The following is a 7,169-nucleotide window of genomic DNA, read 5'->3' on the forward strand; positions in this document are numbered from 1 at the left end:
TGCGATTCATTCAATCTTGAAACGCCTCCCTTCCACCTAAATCTCACACCGGTTGACGGAAAAGGATTAATACCGACGCATCGGCTTCGTCGACCTTTAGAAATGACACGTTAGTGCGTCCGCCATATTGTGAGTGTCAGGTTAGCCTACAGAAAACAACGAAAGGCATGCTTAGATACTTTAATTAAACCAATGTTTACGTCAAAAGCAATTTTTAATAGACAATATACACAATTAAGAATTTACGAATGACGATACGTTGATGGACAAGAAATAATAACAAAAACATTAGGGTGGAACAATGAGCTTACCATGCCATAATAATTTCGTTGTTTATGCTAAATAAGCTTCTTTATTTTTCCCATGTTATTTTATATTAAGTTGTATAATAGGGAGAGGTAAGAAAAAAACCCTGTACTGTTACTGTTATTATTATTATTATTATTATTATTATTATTATTATTATCACATCCAGTAACTTACAATAAGTGTTCCGATACGACGTCAAATTAAAAGTACCTTTTGAAAATAACAACCTTTAAGCAGGTATTAAATATACTTTTAATTCAACTCACTTAAAAATGTTTTCTTTTATTGTTCTGATGTAATATTTTAATCTTATGTCGTGTTTTCATGAACTATAAGCGGAAAACCACCATAATTAGTGAAAATAAAAGCTTGCAAGCATAAGTCCGGTGAAAGGAATCTATATGTACTTGTGAATTTAGTACTGAAATAAATAAACTTTTTAATATTGTAATTTATTCAGTGTGACTATAGGTAAATAAGATAAAAACAAATAAGGGGTACAAATACTCATTAACTATTTTTTGTGGAATTTAGTATGGTCATTTAAAAAATTACATATTTTTGATACAATTTTCGCACATGAAGTATTTACATCTGCGCAATAGATTTACTTAAGTCATTAGAGTAAATAACATATTTACTCTAATAACTGGAGGACATTTCTTACTGAAATTTCCTCCAATACTGCACAAGTGGCGGTGGGGCGGAGACAGACTCGCCGTACCGACAGTATCCAGCACTTTTTGTTGATGAGAGGGATAAAGCGTGCTCCTGCTTTTCATTCAGCTCAACGTCGCAGTTGCTAAATTCACTATTAATAATAATAATTAATAATGACTTTGAATGCAACTTTGCAAGCAGTTGGGTTGCTTTAGTTTTTCCTATGTGGCACTCGACCGGAGAGACACACAAAGCTGGCAGGTCCGACCGGAGATTCTGGAGCTTGTAAAAAAAAAAAAAAAAAAAAAAAAAAAGAGTAGTCTCTGCAGCAGCTAAGTTGCATGCAAAATAACGGCGTTCATCTGAGGCTCCAGTTCTGATCCGCTCCCTCACAGGGGGCAGAGTCACTTCGCCTTCGAGGACAACGATGACCAGGAGAAGAAACTGAGGTACAGTTGCAATACCGCTTCCCCCTGTCTGTGCTGTGGCTGTAATGCCAAGTTTTTGGCTCGTGCCGTTGCTGCTCAGTAGGAGGTGGGTGTGACAAAAAAATTAAATAGCAGCCATGTAGTAACGCGGTCAGATAGCACTGAGAAAGATGCACGCTTCCTTACAGAGGAATTAGTTCATGAAACGTAACGACGGCATAGGACGCAAGAATCGGCTTTGTTTACAGTTATCTAGTTAAAATGAGACTTGAGGGGGATATTAGTGTTAATGAGGGCTTAGCTGCGCAAAATAGGCTGAGGAATATATCTATTATTATTATTATCGCTCGTCGCGATAGTCCTGGACCTGTCTTGCTAATGGATGCAGTGAATTGGAACGAGCTCTAGCCGCAACGAGCTGTCAATCATCTTTATAGTAGTCCATTGTTTTTGCTCCTCCTGTTAGAGACGGAGTTACCATGGAGAGTCTTCCGGTTTCCCCCTCCTGTAATCACCTTATTTGGAGAAGGGGCGGCCATATAACAGTTTGACGGATGGGGTTCTTGTTTTTTTAGTATGTAGTAAAACGCTGGATTTGGGGGGACGAGAGTGGGGGGCAGGGGGGGAGTTCAGAACAACCATCAGCAAAGACCTCCTCAGACAAAGTTCTCATTAAAGTTTAATTGGCTCTGGTCAGCTTTTTCACACCTGATAGCCTCTAATGGCCCCAGGAGGCTGGAGGAGGCACTTACTGCTAGCATGGACGTTCATTTGAAACTCGAGATTTGAGATATTTACTTTGTGTTGTTGATATTAGTGTCTTTTATATATATTGGCTACTCAATAAATTCAAAGACATTTGCCTACAGTCATTTTCAATATTCCTGAAATAATACATCCTGATAAAAATATTAGAAAATCATCAATTGACAGTTTTTTTTATCATTATAATTGCAAAGCCCATATCTGTTGTATTAATTCATATTTTTCCCTCTTTCTCATCTTTATTTTGCTTTCATCACTTTGGGGGCATCATTATCTGTGTCAGATGTGGGTACACACAGCAGCAAGATTAAATAGGTTTGATATATTGTTAGCATGTAAAACATAAATTCCTGATGCCTGGAACATTGTGGTCCGTATTAAATTGCAAGCAGTGCTAACTGTGATACATTGTGAAGCTCTGAATGCTCAATTCAAGGCAACTAGTGACGTTTGTCTACTGGCTGGACGGTGTCAACAATCAGTGGGTCTTTTCTTTATAGAACTTTTGTTTTTAACTGTAAAGTTTTGTACAAATAGCTAAGGAATACTAATAAGAGGCTACGAAAACAGTACGAAAATGAGAAATTAGAACAGAGGCAACCCAAGATTTTTTTTTTTTTTTCATTTATTCATTTCAATCCCTCTAGTTGTTGTTATAGTCCGGAGTTTATTACCCAGTATCTATAGACTCAGACCTTAGAAAGCAGTGATCTTTTATTTGTCAGTCGGCCTCTTGAAATGAAATTACATGTTGGCACAGTGAAATTTTAAAATGATGCATTTTGTGCTCACTTGCAGTTAGAGAGCAAATTGTTCTCAGCATTATCGACCATTATCGACAGTTATCGACCAGAATCAATAACTGTTGAAAAGTGAGCAAAGCTCTGGTAAAGAGGAGGACTAGACATGAATACTAAAGTTAAAATTTCTACATAATACTTGCTGGCTCTCTTACACATTTGCACAATGTGATGAATACCTTCCTTTTTCCAGTCAGTGTTCAGTGCAGGTTAGCTAGCTGGAATGAAGACCTTTTCATTTTGTTTATTACATCAAACTTCTCTTTCCTTCCTTTTTTCCTTTTCTGCTATGAAATACTAAATGTAGATGTGCCAGTCGGGCTCTATATTGCCGATAACCAATTCACACTTTCTTAGAACTTTGACCCGCGAATTCTGCTTTCACCCATTCAATTTTTTTTCTATTCAAAAATATAGTTTTTAAATGCGCTGCAGGTTCTTTGATAGAAGTGGTAGCTTTTAATCCAACAGAAAAACAAGGAATTGCATCATCCCCAGGTACGCATCAGAGCAAAAACACGATATTTATCTCAATTTGTATTAAACTCAAAACAACTACACTAACCTACACTGTGTTAGTTGTTTAAAAAAAAAAACGAAAGAGAGAATAAGAAAACGCAGAATTTTCTAAATTTTATTTACCAATAAAAGGGAGAACTAGTCCGAACTCAGACTAAGCTAACTGAGAGACTTGTATTGTAAATATCACATCACCAAGACATTGGGGTATTTTGACTATACACACACGGAGTCCTCAGGAGAAATGTAATGCATAACACTTTGGTGTGTGGGTTAGAGCTATGGAAGACCTACAGTGTATCTTATAAATGTAATCGATGGAAAAGAAATTACCTAATACCACCATGTGTATCTCAATGTAGATATGTTTCAAGTTATGTTCTGCAGACAGAGAAAATGTTCTCTTAATTGTATTAGCCCTGCACCCATCTCAGTGTAGTTGTATGGTTTGTGTAGCATTTCATATCCAAATGTGAATCATATTTTAGAAGCAACTGCAGTGCCATGTATTTATTCTGTTGTCTTTACTCTTCTTAAAGACTGCAGCATTTAAGAGTTGAGCATCTGTGTATTGAGACTGAAGCAAGGTACTTTTAAATTTGTCCTCTGATTCACACAGACCATTTATTAAAGGGACTGTATTATGTATTTTCCAGGCACATGGTGCACTGTCGAGTAACTATGCTAACTTCAGTTGCTATAAAATTGATGTGCATATCAAGCATGACTGTAAAAAAAATGTGACGTTACAATTTAAAGCCTTAAAATTGGGCCTCTGTCTCTTTAAGAAACGTCTGCTCTTTCTGAAACTCCACCTTCAGGAAGTCATCAAAACATGGCTTCTCTATTAACCATTTAACAATGTTTACATCAGCTTTTCACTGCGAAGTAGCTCCGGTAATGAGCTCAGCTGATGTGCAGATCCACCAGGTGTTTGCTAATTGGTCATGGCTAGTCTGAAGGAGCTGAGGAGGGGGGGGGAAACTACAGGTCAGAGGTGGAGCTTCGTCCTCGAAGGCGGAGCTAGGCTCACCCAGCTGAATTGTTGTCAAGGGAGATTAAAGGATGTCTCAAGCATCCCTGGACTGTTGTCATGAAATAATCAAGGCAACAGTGCATGGATGATTTTGTTGAAAGAATAACATTATAACATGATACAATGGTCAAAAAAGTCAAATCTACATAATACCGGCCCTTTAAACAAACAAACAAAACAAAAAATCTAACAGTACAAAAAACGAATATATTGTCTAACAGGTTACTTTTATGACAGATATGTGTGTGAAAGCTGAAGTGGCTGTGATTCAGAGGTTCCTTGGCTGTGATGGATTGTGCATGGGAAGTGCGTTCCGGTGGCTGTGAACTGACTGAAGCAGCGTGCAATAGCAAGCGGTTTGGGGTAAAGCCAGTCCAGTCAATGGTTCTTTGTAGAGGAAGCACCTGCAGCGCTCTGACTTCTGCTCCTGAAGTGATTAACATTCACCTCCAAACTCCACGCTCTCCCCTCTCTCCAGCCCCGAAGCCTACCCATCCTGACTCTGCTCCGTTGACTTGGCACCTGCACGGCCTCACCGGTTCTGCAAAGCCCATAACTCACGTCTTTGTCTAGATAGTCAAGGCGATGCGACTGCAAAACTTTGTTCAGGTGTCCATTAAATTCTTTCCCCCCTCTTGTTCAAGTCAAGTTTTTATCTCTGTTCATTTGCCTAACTAATTGTTTTATTGGTTTAATTAAGAACTGGATTGGATTGGTGTGCTTTCGTTTTAACGGTGTGTGCACAAAAAGGCGCCTGCTGGGTTAAAATGCATTTGTAGGACCTAAAGAACTGATTTCTTGTTGTTCTCTCTGCGAATAAGCAAAAAAATAATTAGCGAAAATCCAACAGTTGTGGAGATTTAGAGAGCCTTGCTTTTTTTTTTCTTCGAAAGTTTATTTGAACCGGTAAAACAAAGTGTGAACTAAAACGCGTAACTTTTATTTCGGTGAATCTTTTTCTGGTTCAGAATTATGACTTTAGTCACAAGAACAGGAAGTGAAGTAAGTTTGGTGCTGATGATGATCCCAGTTGTAGGAATCTTTGGCAGGAGCAATGGAAAAAAAAAATGAAAAAGTTAAATATTTTAACTATTATGGTGTGCTCTAGTTAGCCCTCTCATGATAACAAATTTGGGTGGATGTCCCAGAAATAACTGTGATGAACAATATTGTTGTTATTTTGAGAGCATTTTCAGGTGATATAATGCTAATAATGCAAGAACACATTCTCAAAGATCAATACATTTTCAATTTGAATTTGACAGATATTGGAACTGGAAGTCATTTTAAATATCCAAATAAATAAATAAAACAATAGAAACACCAAATAAAGCAAATTATGAAGTCTCAGTAAACAAAACTGACCAAAGAGTGAGTGAGTTAGCTGATGCCACCCACCTTGCTTAGCTAGTTGTGAAAGGTTGAGCAGCCAAAGCCTTTCCTCTGCCTACATCTCCCAGAATGCTGTGCGGTTCTGATTTGGAGTCCAGCGAATGTTCTGTATATTGAATATCCTATGAGATGTATCATTTACTGGTGTTGATTAATGTGTTCATCGCCATATATATTTTCCAAAAATCCACTCTACGTTTGACTCGTCCATTTATTCCATTTTTATTTGTTTCATCTAATTCCAGTGGAGTTCAGAGCCTTTAAAAACTGCACTGACATCGTCCCTATGTCAGGAATTTTGGCTGAGTTGGATCCAGGCGCCAACAGGGGAACTGAAGCCATAGTGCTGCAGGTGGAATATCTGCAGATTTTTTTATTTTTATTTTTTGTTATTAGAACCATAATAAATGTTTTCAAAAATCCACAAATTGAAAGTGAAATTAAACCGATGTTAACCTCAGAACTGCATGAGAGTTCCTCCATAATCCCAACACGTACCAGTGGCGTTACTATTAGGCTATGCTCAGATGCTGCTACTGTGAGTCATATTCTCAGCGGGATTAATTATTTTTATTTATTTATTTATTTATTTATTTTGCTCAGTGAGTGGTTGTGTCCTTAAATTGCAGGGTCAGAGCGGACAGCCCCCTTACTGTCACACACACACACATAGTGACGCTCGTTTCAAAATTGGTTTTAAATCAGATTTTCTCAGCATCATTCCCCCTGCCCAGTTGTTGGGACCTCCGTCTGCGTTGTTATTAGAGCATCAAGCGGCCTGAGCTTTGTAACATGCTGACTCGCTGATAATCCACTCCCCTTTTCTTACGCCGCCCCCCGTGTCAGGGCCCTGCATTAACAGATAGCGCTGATTGAATTCGTCTCCTGACTATTCTCAAACCTCGCCCAACCTCCTCACCCCCTTCCTTGGTAGATTGAAAAAAAGCTTTAAATCTTTGTTAAATAATAATAATAAAAAAACTCAGTAAGATTCGCAAACACATACTGACTCTGAATATTCTCTTTGAGTCGTAATTGGATATTTTTTTTCTTTAGTTTGCTCCAAATGAGATTTCGGTAAACAGAAAATTGTTGTCTGTCGACTGTTAGCTCTCCATATATGCTGTAGTTTACCTCCCTGCTCCACTCCCCAGCTTTGGGTCTCTGTGTCACTGACGGATTAGCCCCACCCGCTACGTTCTGGTGTGCCTTGATTATGTCCAGGGATAAGAGCCGCTTAATTGTAATCGCTGGAGTTGC

This window comes from Poecilia mexicana, unplaced genomic scaffold (genome assembly GCF_051168715.1).
Source record: "Poecilia mexicana isolate PSO_F unplaced genomic scaffold, ASM5116871v1 scaffold_9, whole genome shotgun sequence".
In the NCBI taxonomy this organism is placed as follows: Eukaryota; Metazoa; Chordata; class Actinopteri; order Cyprinodontiformes; family Poeciliidae; genus Poecilia; species Poecilia mexicana.